Source organism: Protopterus annectens, chromosome 2.part2, assembly GCF_019279795.1.
Source record: "Protopterus annectens isolate FY-2018-M chromosome 2.part2, PAN1.0, whole genome shotgun sequence".
In the NCBI taxonomy this organism is placed as follows: Eukaryota; Metazoa; Chordata; order Ceratodontiformes; family Protopteridae; genus Protopterus; species Protopterus annectens.
The window spans coordinates 378,952,105-378,968,477 of NC_056730.1; positions in this window are offsets into that span (position 1 = coordinate 378,952,105).

A 16,373-nucleotide genomic window follows, 5' to 3' on the forward strand; every position below is an offset into this window, starting at 1 on the left:
AGGTCTCCCTCCTTCCCCAACTCATCTGAAGTAGCACACTGTCTATCAGATAACCAGATCCTCATGTCTTCAGGCAACGTGCTAAGGGCTTGTTCCCTTACTAAAAGGTCTGCCAGCCCTTCAAAAGTGGTGATCTGACATCCACTCACCCAGCTATGAAAATAAGTGCTCTGTTCAGGAACATATTCACATACATTTTCATCTGCCTTGCATCTATGCTCACAAAACTTTTTCCTATACATTTCAGGTGTTAGCTTAAAACATTCCAGCAAGTGTCTTTTTACAGCAGTATAATCAAAACAGTCAGTGTCATGCATTTTTACTAAAGAAGTTACAGCTTTACCATGGAGTAAGGGGGTCACGAACCATAACCAGAGCCCTTGCTCAACTTCATACTGCTTACATACCCGCTCAAACATGTAAATGAAGCTATCAAAATTATCCCCCTCTTTAAACTGTGGAAGAAATTTACTGATCTTTTGTGCTTCTAGGGTCCGGTTACTCCCTTCCCCATTACTTCCATGACTCTGACAAAGAGTCAGCATTTCCCTCTCATGCCTCCTCTGCCGTTCATTTTCCTCAGCTTGTACACTCCTTATTTTCTTGGCTGCTTCTAGTTCCATACGCCTCATCTCCAACTCAAGTCTCTTTAGCTCCAGCTGGATTTTTAAGTCCACTGCAGAAAGGTTGAGCTGTCCATTCTCCGAGGATATTGTATCTCCACTGCCAGTCTGATTGTCCTCCAGGCTGATGTTTTCTGATGCAGTTGTAACCAAGGCTGCAATCAGATCTGTCTTAGTCAGGTTTCCATGCAGCCGTCCTCTAGCCTGGCACATCTCTGCCAGCTGGCTCCTTGTCAGCTTTCCATACTCTTCCGATGACATGCTGCCTGCTCACCCTGACTAACACTAAGCTAACAAAAGGAATAAAACAATTGTGATTTGAACTCTGAGTATACACTGTGTGACTTTTTTAGAGTACAAAACACTTTTAAAGATCACTGTACATAAGCTACAGCAATTCACTCTACCCAGACCACTACAAGCCAATTAGTGTGTGAAGTAGATCCCACCACTGCCACCACTTGTGATGACCATGCCCTGGCCCAGCAATCAAGAAGCCTTGATCCTCACCACAAACACCAGGGAAGTCATCTCCTAGAAGAGAGAAAAGGATAACTAATAAACACAGTAAAGTGCAATTTCCCTTAAGTACACACAGAAATCACAGTCAGTCTGGGGCTGGTTGCTCCTTTGCTCACCAGGTCCCCAATAAGACTCCCCACTGGCACAGCTATAGGGTCCAGGTTTCAGCCTAGCTGGGCAAGCTAGAACCTCCAGTACCCTCTCTGTCCAACCAGTGCTTCATGTCCCTGCCAAGTAGCTGACACAATACACACACACTTTGAGATAAGTATTTATACAACTTCACAGACACTCCTGGGAAAGGCTGACACAGATTCTCCAGCTGTGCCCCTTTACCCAGACCATATGGTAGTAATCCCTGCCACAACCCAGCTAATAATATCAGCTACTAATAGGCCCTTAAAAGGGTGTCCAGTTATTACTGTGCAATATTATTATCCAATGGTAATGTGACTATTCAGGCTAGGCTTATTAGAGTGACCTATTACAATAAACTCTATAAATATGCAATGTACTCTAGAGCCTATCTCTACATAAACCAGCCACAGGTAAAGGTTTTTTAAATATTTAATAATAAATGATTAAAACACAAGACAATACTACTACACCACAGAGATATCTAAGAGTTCAGAGATCACACAGAAACCTAAAATAATACAGTAGGACAGGTCTGATTTCAAAGAAAAATACCTAATTAATCTTTATTAGCTTTAACTATTCCTACAAGAAATCACAGTGCTAAAACTTACATGTGAGCATAAGACAGACTGCTGAGTTCGATATCGAAGATCAAAATGCTCCCAGTCTCTTGTGAGAAATAGTATTTAAACATTACTAACAAACATGTCTCTGAGGCCCTCCCAAGTTACATAATTTTTGACACTTAGTCTGGAGTTCTCAGGCTGGCAAGATGACCACACCTCACACCCTGGTAAGTGTGCTTTACACTTGAATTAGCAGTATAAGGACAGGTGGGCCTGAGTTTTACATGTCATCCAAAGGACAGTTCTTCAGTGCTGCTGCACCATTCATTATCCATACTAAAATAAGTAGAATGTGACATGGCCAAAAAGTGCCACGATAGGATGAGGAACAAAACCTATACACTCTAAAGAGCTTGTTTCTCTTGAAGCACTAGCATAATGGTCAAATATGATGTCCAAATAACATCTTACCTCAAGGGCAGCACATATTAAGGAATGTAGTACCCCAATTATGCTCCTCCATGGCAGGGGGGGCGACATGGAAAGAACAAGGACTGAATGAGAATCCACATCCTACTGCTACAAAAGTGAATATTACTAAGATGCAATGCGCAACACTAACTATACTGTAGTGGACATGTGTAATTTTTATAAAACTAATATTTGTTAATATGGACGATGTGACTGGAATCTATGTCTCTGTGGATTACTGGCTTTAATCCATTTGAAGTATTTTTTTTTGAATGATACACTGTATGACTCACTCTCTTGATGTGGTAGATTTGCTTGTTGTAAAGTAACAACATTGGTATTAAAAGCAAATTTATGTGCCTGCCATTACACATTGCATGGTATTACATTATTTCTAGGCAGCTGACCAAGTAGATCATTTTGAGCTCAGCCAGTGCAATTCTCACTAAGTGCTATTACTATCTAAAAGGGATTTTGTGTGTGTGTGTGTGGGGGGGGGTTTACACCTGGGATGCATTTATGGTTTCCCTTCCAATTATCTATGTTGTGTTTGAAGAGATGTGTGGAGCTGCTTTGTTTAATGTTAAGGGGAAGTCAGTTCCAGAGGAGAGGGATTTTTTTGCTGGATGTATCTCTCATCCCATCAGTTTCTGTTTATGTTGTAGTGAATAATTTTGATAACATGCTGGTCTTCACACAAGACAAGGTCATTTGTAGCCTTATAGGCTAAGAGTAGTTCACCCTATAGAAATCTTAATATGGTGGAAAAGAGAGAAAAAGTTTTAAGGTGCTTTCTCTTGGTTACGGAGCTCAGGCCAGTGATTTTGTTAAGGAGGAAGTACTGGGGTCTTTCAAGTTGGCTTATATACCTGGACAGCTACTGTATATGCTGAAGGAAGCACAATATTACATTATGGGTCTAATAAGGGAGGAGTAAGGAGGGATGATAAAATCCTCGGACTTAGAGACTATACCTTGGTATTCAGCTGGGTTAGGTAGAAGAATTATCTAACTACAACAGAAAGCTTGTGTTTGAGGGAGATTTCATCATCTACAAAAATGCCTCTGATCTTCATAATTGTATTTTATTTTTAGGGGGTCATTTCTGTGGTAGGTGCATAGGTGATGTTGTTTTCCAAAGAAAGTACATTTATGTAATTTGCACTTACCCATAACAATAGATGTTCGAATTACTCAATGCTGTAGTAGCCTATGTCTTGTATCATGCCAATGATGTTGTAACTTGCCAGCTTCCCAAATCTCTAATCCTATCCCACACAGTCACTTTGGCTGTTCATAGACTAAGTATTTTTGGAGGGGAGTATATAAGCAGCCAGAGTGAATAAAATCTTCAGGACTATCTTTCCCTTAGGGAAGAGGGGGCGAGGATTTGCCAGATCACTTACGCACACAAGTCATTGCACCACATGTAAGAATATGACTCAGTCATAGTCTACATGTGTATAAATGGACCAGAGATGTACCTCCTTGAACTATATGAAGGGAAAAAATTATGGACCTCTTGAACAATATGTTCCAGGCTGGCATGTGCCTAACATTGAGCAGCATTTTACCTTCTCCAAGGATGGTGCCACAATGTGAACAAAAGATAACTGACTTCAATAATTGCTTTAGTTTTTAGTGTCATTCCGATGGGGTACAATATTTGTCAGCATTGGAGGATATGGTCAATAGATTATAGGTTCATAGGTTCATAGGTTGGTACTAGGCTATTGGCCCTAGGGCCTATACAAGCCTAGCCATAACAATTCCCTGGCCATTTCTTCCCACAATATTTACTTCCCTGGACCCCTGTCTAGCAGGGTGACTGATGTGATCCCCGGGGTGAATTTCCTATCTCCCATCCAGTCGTCAAGGATCCTTTTGAAGAGGGCCAAAGAGGCACTCTGCTTGACATGTATGGGTAGTCCATTTCAGAGTCTGAGGATTCTCTGGGTCAGGAATCTATCCCTCCAGCATGTTTTGTTCATTGTGATGACAAGGTTTAGATCCCTGGAGCATGTGGCTCTGAGGGATTGGGATTTCTTTAAGTGTAGCATGTTCAACAGCTCTGGGTTTGACATGGCCTTGTATGTTAAGCAGAGATTGGCTCTGAGTAGACGATATGCGACAGAGTATAGCTGGAGTTTTTTTAGATGGTCAGCATAGGGCATCGGCTTTAGGCCTGTGACTCTTTTCGTGATGTTTTTCTGCAACCTTTCTAGTTGTTTCAGATGTCTTGAGAGGTACATATCAAATGGGGCGTTGTATTCTATAATGGGTCTAAAGAGGGATAAGTACAGTGGGACATTGACCTCCTTTTTACTGGATGAAAAACCCTTAGTGATGAGGTGTGCCACAGAAGTATTTCCTGACTGTTGTGGTGATGTGGTTATTGAAGGTGAGACCACTGTCAACCTTTGTCCCTAAGTCTCTTATCACACTTTTGGTGTTTAGTGTACTGCCACCTATGTGGTAATTCATGGGTACATGTTTTTTTCCAAAGGGGATAACTATACATTTCTTGGTATTGAGTTTGAACCCATGGCTCTGGAACCAAGCATCTGCTTCTGTAAGGCCCTTTTGTAGAATATCCACATCATTTGGGGTTTCAATAATGGCTCCCAGTTTGCAGTCATCTGTGAACTTTACTTTGTTAACCAAAGTCCCTTAATGTTGGCCTGTACTTCAGAGAAGCAGATGCCAAACAAGAGCGGTCCCAGGGCTGAACCCTGAGGTACCTCACTTGTCACTTGTCTGGAGCTGGATTTGGAGTCGGCTACTTTTACAGTGTGGGTTCTGTCAGTAAGTCCAAACCAAATACTATGCACGTGGGGGATGCAAGGGCCAGCAATATTAGCAGTAGAAAAAGCAGCCAAATACTAGATAGTAAATTATCAGACTTTTTATTACAGAAAACAGACCGGTTTCGGCAACTTAATGCCTTCTTCAGTGTTAAACAAACAATCAAAATTATAAAAATGAAAAATGCTAATTTATACAAAACATTAACCAATAGGCATATGGATGTGTTGTAAGACCTCATGAATTATGTATAATATATTGTGTGGAAGCCAACTCATAATATGAAAACAAGGTTAAAAATGAAGAGCATAGTGCCCAAAGACTGAAGTGCCAAAGGCCATCAATAGCCAATGTCATAATAGATTATGAGCCATGAAAGTTATGTTAATACTTAATATAATAAGCACCTCCAAATTCATAATAATGATGAATATAGGAATAAAATAAACCTATGAAGGTGCATATTTCATAGCAACATAATACAAAATTCTGTCCGGCAACTTCCCTTTATATATGCATCTACTCACATATATATGTAGACACACCTATACATATATGTATATATATATATATATATATATATATATATGAAATATATATATATATATAAGAAAAATAATAACTAAATATGCAAAAAGAATCTTGAAAAAGAATGTATGTATAGGATTTAATGAAAATTGAGTACATCCCTCCGCATTTGCTTCTTGTGAAGTGGAATCATAGTGACCAGATGGAAAAGATGGTACCAAAATGATATTCCATTGTATGTCTTAGTGATGGGTGTTATCAAAAATCCATGTAGCCTCAACCTTGGCAAATGTTAAAGGTGGTCATTAAGACCAGGTGAAAAGAGAGCACCCAAAGTGATTATCCAGTACTTTTCTTTATGATTGAGAATACCATGCCACCCTTGTGGGTTACTACGATCACCCACAATACGGTCAATGATCATGAACATAACCTGTGCTTGTGCATGTTTTAGTACATGTCGATATAATGCATTAGTCTCCCTCTTATTTTTGATGTCACTCCGGTGTTCATTTATTCGTGACCTGAGTGGTCTGGAAGTCTGTCCCACATAAAATGCCCCACAATGGCATGATGCCAGGTACACAACCCAATCACTACTACAGTTTCCAAAGATTTTACAATCAAAGACCTTGCTGGTGTTACGACTCAAAAATTGCATTGACTTAGTGATCTGTTTACAGGATCCACAGTGGCCACATGGGTGTGTGCCCAATAATTCATGTCCCATTATTGTAAGTTGTTTGTGGATTGCTCCACCACTACCAATATGTTTGTAATGAGAAAGATGGGAACCCAATGTTTTGCCCTTTCTATAATCTGAAATTATTCAGAGCATATTCTAATAGGAATATTGCCCCAAGGGGCTTGAGAATAAGGCTCCAACCATTGGTAGGAAGACCGGATGACAAGTTGAATTGTGATTGGAAGGAAGCTTTACAAATAGGGTCCATGTTATTTGTGAATGTCCTCTTACAATATTATGAGAGAATGGTAGATGTGAATATTCAGGAGGTCAAAACATTGTGTTCTGACTGCAAAAAATTTGAGTCCTTACCCAAATTTCAGGATAACATTAAGAAGCTATCCAGAGAATTGACAAACCACGAAAAAATTAACAAAGAAAGGAAGATTAAAAAATTCCATAGAGATTATTCTGACTATCAGAGGGGACGACCCTTTGAGCTTAATCGCTCAGTCAGATTTGCGGATGCTGGTCAGGGGCCCACCTCTGGTCGCCCTAGGAAGAGACCTAGATCAATTCTGAAAAATAGGGATGGGTTCAACAATAGCACATCAGGAGAGGATTCCTCTCTCACAGATCATGATAGCTCAGGGGATAGGGGATCACCATACAGAAAGAAAACGAACAATATATATATATATATATATATATATATATATATATATATATATATATATGGGGAACGCAGTATAATAAGCCAAAGATGGATGGGCAGAGATGTGTGTAAGAGGGTGACCATGACAGGGAGCCATCCAGGACTGTCCCACCCAGCACACATCCCAATGGCACAAAAGACATGAGGTGCACATCTCAACCACTGTACATAACAGCCACCAGTATCTGCAAGCATTACAGTGTATGTGGTCCATGTGCCTACTGTACAACATGACTATACAATGAAGTACATATCTACTATCTGTAGACATGTACCTGTCACAGGTTCATAGGTATGTAGTAGACTATCTTCACGAAGGCATATATTAGCCTAGGCAAGTTGTGTAGCTTTCACCACCCCATTGCTTAGTCTCCCAAGCCCTAGTTCTAATAGTTAGTACCATAAGCCCCTTTCTAGTGGGGCTGCTGATGTGATGCCTGGCGTGAATTGTCTGTTTCCCATCCACTCATCAAGGTTCCTATTGAAGAGTGTCAGCGAGGGGCTCTGTATGATGTACATTGGGACTCTGTTCCACAGTAAGGCAAGTGTCTGGGATGGTACTCTATCCCACCAGCATGTTGTATTCATTGTTGTGATGAGGTTCAGATCCCTGGAGTGTGTAGTGTGACTCAATTTTGTTATCCGTAGATGGAGCATGTTCATCAGTTATGTGTTGGACATGGCTCTGTATGTTAGGCAGAGTGTGCCTCTGAGTAGGTGGTACACAACGGAGAACAGAATTAGTTTTACCAGTTGTGTTGCATAACACAACTGTTTGAGGCCAGTAATCCTCTTGGTGAGGTACCTCTGTGGTCTCTACATCTGCTGGATATGCTTAGTTGAGTACATCCAAATGGTGCATTGTACTCAATGATGGGTCTGATGACTTAAGTGTAGAGGGCCACCACTACCTCTTTTGATCCTGATGCAAACCCTTTGTTGATTAGGTTGGCCACATAGGATTTCCCAATCACTTTGGCAACACGGTTGTCAAAGGAAAGATGACTATTTACTTGTGTCCCCAGATCCCTTATTACCTTGTCAGTTTTAAGGGGGTAACACCTATGTGGTAGTTTGTGGGTACTTTGTTTTCACCAAAGGAGATTACTTTGCATTCTTCCACATTGAGCTTGAGGCCATGATTCTGATACCACACATCTGTCTCATAGAGTCCCTTCTGGAGAATATTTGTGTCATCTGGGGAATCTATTATGGCAAACACTTTACAGTTCCCAGCAAGCTTAGTCAACCACAACCCTCCTGTGTTGGCATGTACTTTTGAGAAGTCTATACCAAACAGGAGGGACCCCAGGACTGAACCCTGGGGGACACTAGTTGTTACCGGTGTAGAGTCTGACATGTAGCCAGCAACTCTTAATTTGTAGGATCTGTCTGTGAGCCAGTTTGCAATCCATCTTGTGATGTATGGATTCATGTCTAGGTTGGTGAGTTTGTCTATGATACCTGACTGGGGAATGGTGTCAAAAGCCTTAGCAAGGTATAGGTAGGCTGTGTGGAGCTCATTTCAATCATCTGCAGCCTGGGTAACTGTCTCAATGAAATCCACCCAGTTCAGGAGGCGTGATCTGCATTTGATGAAGCCAAACTGGGTGTGTTCAACTGTGTGAAGGTTCCCAATGTCTTTATTGTTGACTTCCATTATGATTGGCTCCATTGCCTTGCAGATCAAACTCGCCAGGTTCATAGAGCGTGAATGCCAAGGGTCTTTTGTGGCCCCACCCCTGTGGAGTGGGAAGAACATTGCTGTGCAACATTCTATGGGTACATATCCTGTAGAGAGCATGTAGAGAGAGGTGTAGGTATCCTTGATGAATATGGATACATCCCCACCCTATGTGCTATGATCCAGGTTCTGATGCTGGAAGGTATGGAATGAGTAGTATCCTGGTAGTGCTGGTGTGCTCTCTGGAGCCTTGAACTAGGTTTCTGTTACTGCACAGATATCAATATTCTCCATACTGAGAAGTGCCTCGAGTGTGTGCATCTGGAGGCTGAGACTTCTGGTAATGAGTAGCATTTATCTCACTTTGTGGTTATTTGTGTTGGTTACGGGATTTGGTTTGTCCTGAGTGACCGGTGTTCCACACCTGAAGTCAATGCCTCATTGGTCTGATCTGACCATAAGCTAATTACCCTACATATCCACATTCTGCCCCCACCCCCCCATTGACCATTTTTAACCATGTTAAAAAATATCTCCAAAGACAACGTCATGATTCTTAAGACAGAAGTGGTGAACTTCAGGACACCCATGCAGATGGACAATACAGTTACGTCTATTGAATCCTACACAATTGCACTTTATAAGCACTTACATGAGTGCATGGATCGTGCTATCCCAAACAGAACCAAGACGCTATCCTCCAAGAAAAGGAAGCCAATCTGGTGGTCCCCTGCCATAAACAAACTGCACAACAGAAGGAAGAAACTGTTGTAGAAGAGGGTAAAACCCATGAGTGGAGGAGCTCCCTGGTCAGCCTCAGTAAGAAGCTGCAATCCCTGATAAAATCCTCCAAAGCTAGTTACTAAAACAAAATTGCCACTGATTCTAAAGACAACCACAAAGCATTCTATAGCTATGTCAAGAATCACAATGGCAACACTCAGATCTGCTCTAAGTTACAGCACAATGGCACTAAATATACAGACCCAACTGATATTGCCAACATCCTGGCAGATAGGATCAGTGCTAATTTTACCCCCCTCTCACCCATGAAAGAGCCCATGTCTATACCGGAAAAATGCAAAGTTGTCATCACGGCTGCACAGGTAAAACCCACTCTCCAAAGCCAGGAACACAGCATCCATGGGACCAGATAACATCCCAGGCTGCATTCTACATGAACTACAGAACGAACTGGCAGCACACCTAAGTACCATGTTCAATCATAGCCTCACCTCAGGCTTTGTGCCTGCTGAATGGTGCACAACGACGGTTATCCCACTACACAAGGGGGGAGCCACCACGGACCCCGGGAACTAGCACCCCATTAGCCTGATGAGCCTGGTCTGCAAGGCCATGGAACGTATCATCATGGAACTTATAAACAAAGACATTGGCAATCTCCAAACTCTGGACCACAACCATTTTGGGTTTGTAAAAGGAAGATCATGTCTCCTAAACCTGATAGACTTCTTTGAAGCAGTCACCAAAGCCGTAGACAAGGGTAAGGTGGTTCACACAGCCTATCTAGATCTTGCCAAGGCTTTTGACACCATCCCCCACTCTGGAATTATAGATAAACTCACTAAGCTAGGTATAAATCCATATGTCACAAGATGGGTTGCCAAATGGCTCACTGACAGAACCCACACTGTGAAAGTAGCAGACTCCAAGTCCGACTTCAGACCAGTGACAAGTGGAGTACCACAGGGTTCAGTCTTGTGTCCTGTCCTGTTTGGTATCTACTTCCCTGAAGTACAGGCTAACACAGAAGGTCTTTGGCCAATGAAGTTCCCAGATGACTGCAAACTAGGAACCATAATCGAAACTACTAATGATGTGGACATCCTACAAAAGGGCCTCAGTGAGACAGATGCCTGGTGTCAAAGCCATGGCCTCAAGCTCAATGCCAAAAAGTGCATTGTCATCCCCTTTGGTAAAAACTCTGTACCCATGAACTACAACATAGGCGGTAGTATACTTAACACTGAAAGTGTGATAAGAGACCTTGGGACACAGGTGGTCAGTAGGCTCTCCTTTGATAATCACATCACCACAGTAGTCAGGAAATCCTTCTACGTGGCACACCTCATCACAAAAGGTTTCTCATGCAGAAAAAAAGAGGTCATTGTTCCCCTCTACTCATCACTCATTAGATCCATTATAGAGTACAATGCCCCTTTTGGTATGTACCTCACAAGACATCTACAACAACTGGAAAGCCCACAGAAATACCTCACAAAGAGGATTAGCGGCCTGAAATACATGCCCTACACAGACCATCTCAAAACACTCCAGCTTTACTCTGTCGCATATCGCATACTCAGAGGTGATCTTTGCCTAACATACAAAGCTATGTCAAACACAGAACTGTTGGACATGCTCCACGTAAAGAAATCCCAATCTCTCTGAGCTTAGGCCCCAAAACCTGGACCGAAATACAAAAGGAGGGGTGTATCCATTTTCATAAAGGATACCCACACCTCCAGGTTAGTGACACAGCACAAGGCCTCGGAGACCATCCAAGTGCAACTAACAGTGGTGAAAGCTGCTTATCAGATTGTAGCCTGCTACAGATCACCTACCTAGTCTCAGGACTCTCACTCAGCATTCCTGAGAACACTGGAAAATATAAAGGTCCTACCAAACACCATGATATTAGGAGATTTCAAGTACCCAAACACTGAATGGGAGAATTACTCAAGTACAAACTCCTTTGCCCAATGCTTCCTAGAGTTTATAAACTCAAACGCCCTGGAACAGCTGGTAACCTTGCCCACTAGAGGTGACAGCATACTGGACCTGATCATCACCAACATGGGGGATCAGTGTTCCACACCAGAGGTAAGCCTCTCGCTGGTAAGATCAGATCATAAAGTAATCACACTGGACATCCACATCCCGACCCCACCCCAGTCAAGGAAACCACTGTGAAAAACTTTTCAAAAGCAAACTTCACACTTTTCAAGACTGAAGTGGTAAGTTTCAAAGCCCCTTTGCTACAGGATAATGCTATCCAATCCGCAGAATCCTTTACAAGTGCATTATATGATCATCTACAGGGATGCATGGATCGAGCCATCCTGAGTAAAACCAAGACTCACTCCTCCAAAAAGAGGAAACCAGTCTGGTGGTCCTTGAACATAAATAAGCTATACAACAGAAGGAGGAAACTACTACACGATAGAGCAAAATTCCAAAAAGGAAAGGCATCACTGATCATTATTAGCAAGAAACTGCGATCGCTCATAAAATCATCCAAGGCCAGATTCTAAATAAAAGTTGCCAAGGAATCTAAAGATAACCACAAAGCCTTCTTTAGCTACCTCAAACATTTAGGTGGCAACTCTCAGATATGCTTTGAGCTACTGCAAAATGGCAAAAAATACACTGAACCAACTGACATTGCCAACATCCTGGTGGACAAGTTTAGTGCAAACTTCACCGCCTCACCCCCAAAAGGGCCTGTGTCCATCCCAGAAGAATGCAGAGCCCCAGACATCACTGATATGCAGGTAAAAACATCCCTATCCAAAGCTAAGAACACAGCATCAATGGGACCGGATGGTGTCCCAGGCTGCGTCTTACATGAGCTCCAAAAGAAACTAAACCCTCCCCTAAATTCACTGTTCAGACTCAGCCTTACCACAGGCTGTGTACCCAAAGAATTGTGTACAACAACAGTCATCCCGCACCACAAAGGTGGTGCCACAACAGAACCTGGGAACTATCGCCTTATAAGCCTGACCAGCCTGGTCTCCAAAGCTATGGAGCGAATTATCATGGAACTCATAAACAGAGACATTGGGAACCTCAAGACACTGGACCCTACCCAATTCAGCTTTGTTAAAGGCAGATCCTGCCTCCTAAACCTAGTTGACTTCTTTGAAACAGTTATCAAGGCCATAGATGAAGGGAAGGTAGTCCACACAGCCTACCTGGACCTTACTAAGGCCTTAGACACCATTCTCCACTCTGGCATCATAGACAAGCTTATCCACTTGAACGTTAACCCCTATGTCACGAGATGGGTAGCCAACTGGCTCATGGATAGAACACACATGGTCAGAGTTGCAGGTGCCATGTCCGACTCTAAACCAGTCATAAGTGGCATCACACAGGTCTCGGTCCTGGGACCTCTCCTGTTCAGTATATACTTCTCTGAGGTACAGGCAAGCATGGGAGGACTATGACTGACCAAGTTCGCAGATGACTGCAAACTGGGGGCCATAATTGACTCTCTGGCTAACACAGACATCCTCCAGAAGGGTCTTACAGAGACAGATACCTGGTGTCAAAACCATGACCTCAAGCTGAATTCCAAAAAATGCATAGTAATCCCCTTTGGAAAAAACAAAGTGCTCACGAATTACCACATAGGTGGCAATCCACTAGGTATGGAAAATGTAATTAGGGACCTGGGGACCCAGGTAGATAGTAACCTCTCCTTTGATAATCACATTGCCAAAGTGGTTAGATATTCCTTCTATGTAGCCCACCTAATCACGAAAGGGTTCACCTCTAGATCAAGAGAGGTCATTGTGCCCCTCTACTCATCACTCATTAGGCCCATAATAGAGTACAATGCCCGATTTGGTATGTACCTTAATTGGCACATGCAACAGCTGGTAAGACCACATAAGTACCTCACCAAGAGGATCATGGGCCTCAAAGAGATGCTCTATGAAGTTCGACTAAAGAAACTCCAGCTCTACTTGGTTGCTTACTGCCTGCTCAGAGGTGATCTATGTCTGATGTATAAGGCCATGCCCAACCCGGAATTAATGGACATGCTCCACCTCAAGAAAAACAAATCTCTTAGAGCCACACACTCCAGTGAATTGAACCTCAGCAAAGCAATAAACAGGATGTGCTGGAGGGATAGATTCCTGTCCCAGAGACTTCCCTCGTTCTGGAATAGAATCCCAGTTGATGTTAGGCAGAGCCCCTCGCAGACTCTCTTCAAGAGGAATCTTGACAAGTGGATGGGAAATTGTAAATTTACCCCCTGGGATCACTTCAGTGGCCCTGCTAGACAGAGGCCCAGGAAACTAATTTAAAAGGGAGGCAAAAGCCAACACATTCTGGCTAGGCTTATAAATGTCCTTGGGCAGATAGCCTAGTACCTACCTATGAACCTATGAACCTACATGCTCTAGGGACTTAAACCTTGTCACCACAATAAACAGAACATGCCGGAGGGATAGATTCTGGTCCCAGAGACTTCACATTCTCCAGAATAAACTACCTATCTATTTCAAAGAAAGCTCCTCATTAGCACTCTTCAAGAAAAATCTTGATGATTGGATGGGAAATAGGAAATTCACCCTAGGGATCACTTCTGTGTCTCTGCTCGACAGTGGCACAGGAAAATAAATTTCTTGGGTGGCAAAAACCAGGGTACCTTTTTGGCTGGGCTTGTATAGGCCCCAGGGACGATAGCCTAGTACCTACTTATGAATCTATGAACCTTTGAGCCTTGCCTAAAAAAGGTAATATGGGGACAGCAAGAGCCTTGGCCAGTATTCAGAGGCATAGGGGCGACAGGTGCAAACCATCTGTAGCGAAGCTTGTGTATGACACAGCCAGGGACACTGTCCAGTACCATTGCCATTGTGGTGTGTACTTTGTTAAAGAGATGTTTTAACTAGAGTGTCTGTGAATCATCAGGTTTTACATTCTTCAGGTCTGGAAATGTGGCCCTTGTGTAATGACAGGGTGGTGAAATCCGCATTCAAGCTGTCTGACAAGGAATTGGTAATGTCAGTCAGATAAGTGTACTTTGTGACCATTTACATTAACTGTGACCCGATCTGAGATTTCCCCTGTAGATTATGAACAACACTGAATAAAGCTTTAGTGTTGTCTTTGGAATCCTTGCCATTTTGTATTTTGAAGCTTGCCTTGTATGTTTATTGAGGGATTGTATTTTCCCAATGATACTGACCAGATAGGTTATCCCTTCTTGGTATGTAACTCTTTTTTGGTACAACTTCACGCCTTTTGTTATATATTTAGTTTATGGCAGGGGTCCATGAGATTAATGAACTTTTACTGTATAAGTGAGAATTTCTTGTGTTTGTGATAGCACGGGTCATGCAACCCTGTAGGTGAACAGTGTGCATTAATAAAGGATTATGCAGCTGGGACAGTGTTAACCTTAGTAATGCAAACCAATGACATATAGCAACAACAGCATCACCCACAGCACAGTGTCAACCCGTGTTATACACACACATGTGTACTCAAGTTCCAAAATGTGTGTAGTACAAAGCATACTGGTCACCAATACAAAGTATGGAGCGTTAAGATTGGCCAATACAGGGCATGTCACCCTCCCCATGTGTCCAATATGCACGTACATGCAGACAGTGCACCTCCACCATGTTCACAAATGTACACCTGCAGACCATGCTGACACAACTACACATATCAGCCAAGTGGCACATGGGCAAACAAAACACAGTTGGAATAAACACTGGTGGAAACAATACAACATTGCTAATTACAGCTCTAATGCATCATGCCTGCTCAGCTACACCTTCAAGGATATCATTACACTTTACTGCTGACAACATGCTGCGCATTCAGCCATTGCTATACTTTATTAAAGTCACCCTGCACATCAGCACCATGTTAGCCTGTTCCTGCATCAATGTTACAGGTGACAGGATGTGGCACAGGTTTCATCATATGCACAGGGTGTGTTGTTGGTTTGTCAGAGGCCTACACTGAGCCATACAATCGACATGTGTGTGTGAGTGTGTGTGTGTGAGGGCCATGAGTATTGTTATGGGCCAATGTTGATGTAATGTGTGCGTGTATGTGTTTGCCCTAGGTTTTGGGTTTATGTGTGTGTGTCTGCATGCACACAGTTCCACCATGTGACTGCCATATACGGGGATTTGTGAGACATCTACAGACTGTACCTGGCAGGCTTTACAGATCACCGTCTCTGGCCACGGATATGGAACCTGTGCCTGGCAGGGGTGCTACAGACAGTATCAGGTACTAATCCAGACTGGGTACTATCATAAGAGGTTGACATATGTCCACTGGTTCCAGGTCCCTGCTGGGACTGGCCAGAGCCACGTGCACGTGGTCTTCTAGGGCGGTCTATGGACAGCCCCCCCCAACATTACTGGGGCTGGTACTGGCACTACGGGAGTGGCTGTGACTTGCTGGACATCCACGGTGACCTCCAGCTGCTGATGTTGCTGGCATACGTCCATGTCGATGTCTCAACTGTCCCACACTGTCCTGACACATGGACATGACATTGTGGAGGACATCCAATGTCTCACCCCAATGTCTATCAATGACCTCAGTGTAATTACATATGGCACCTGCTAGGTCATGGATACTGTCATTTACAGAGGTGTTATGAGCCCTCTGTGCCCTTAGTCCCTGTCTGGTGTACCGCTCCATTCCTGTCTGTGCCTCCATGACAGCCTGGAACATGCGTGTGGTAGAAAGAGGTGTGGCACATCTGCCAGGGGCATTATGACCAGCAGTGCACGGATGAGAACCCCTGGGCATCTGCCTATGTGGTACCATTCCAGACATCTGGCTATGGCTGCTGTGTCTTGATACATGTGCCATAGATACTACACTGTCCTGGTCAGTGCCAACCGTA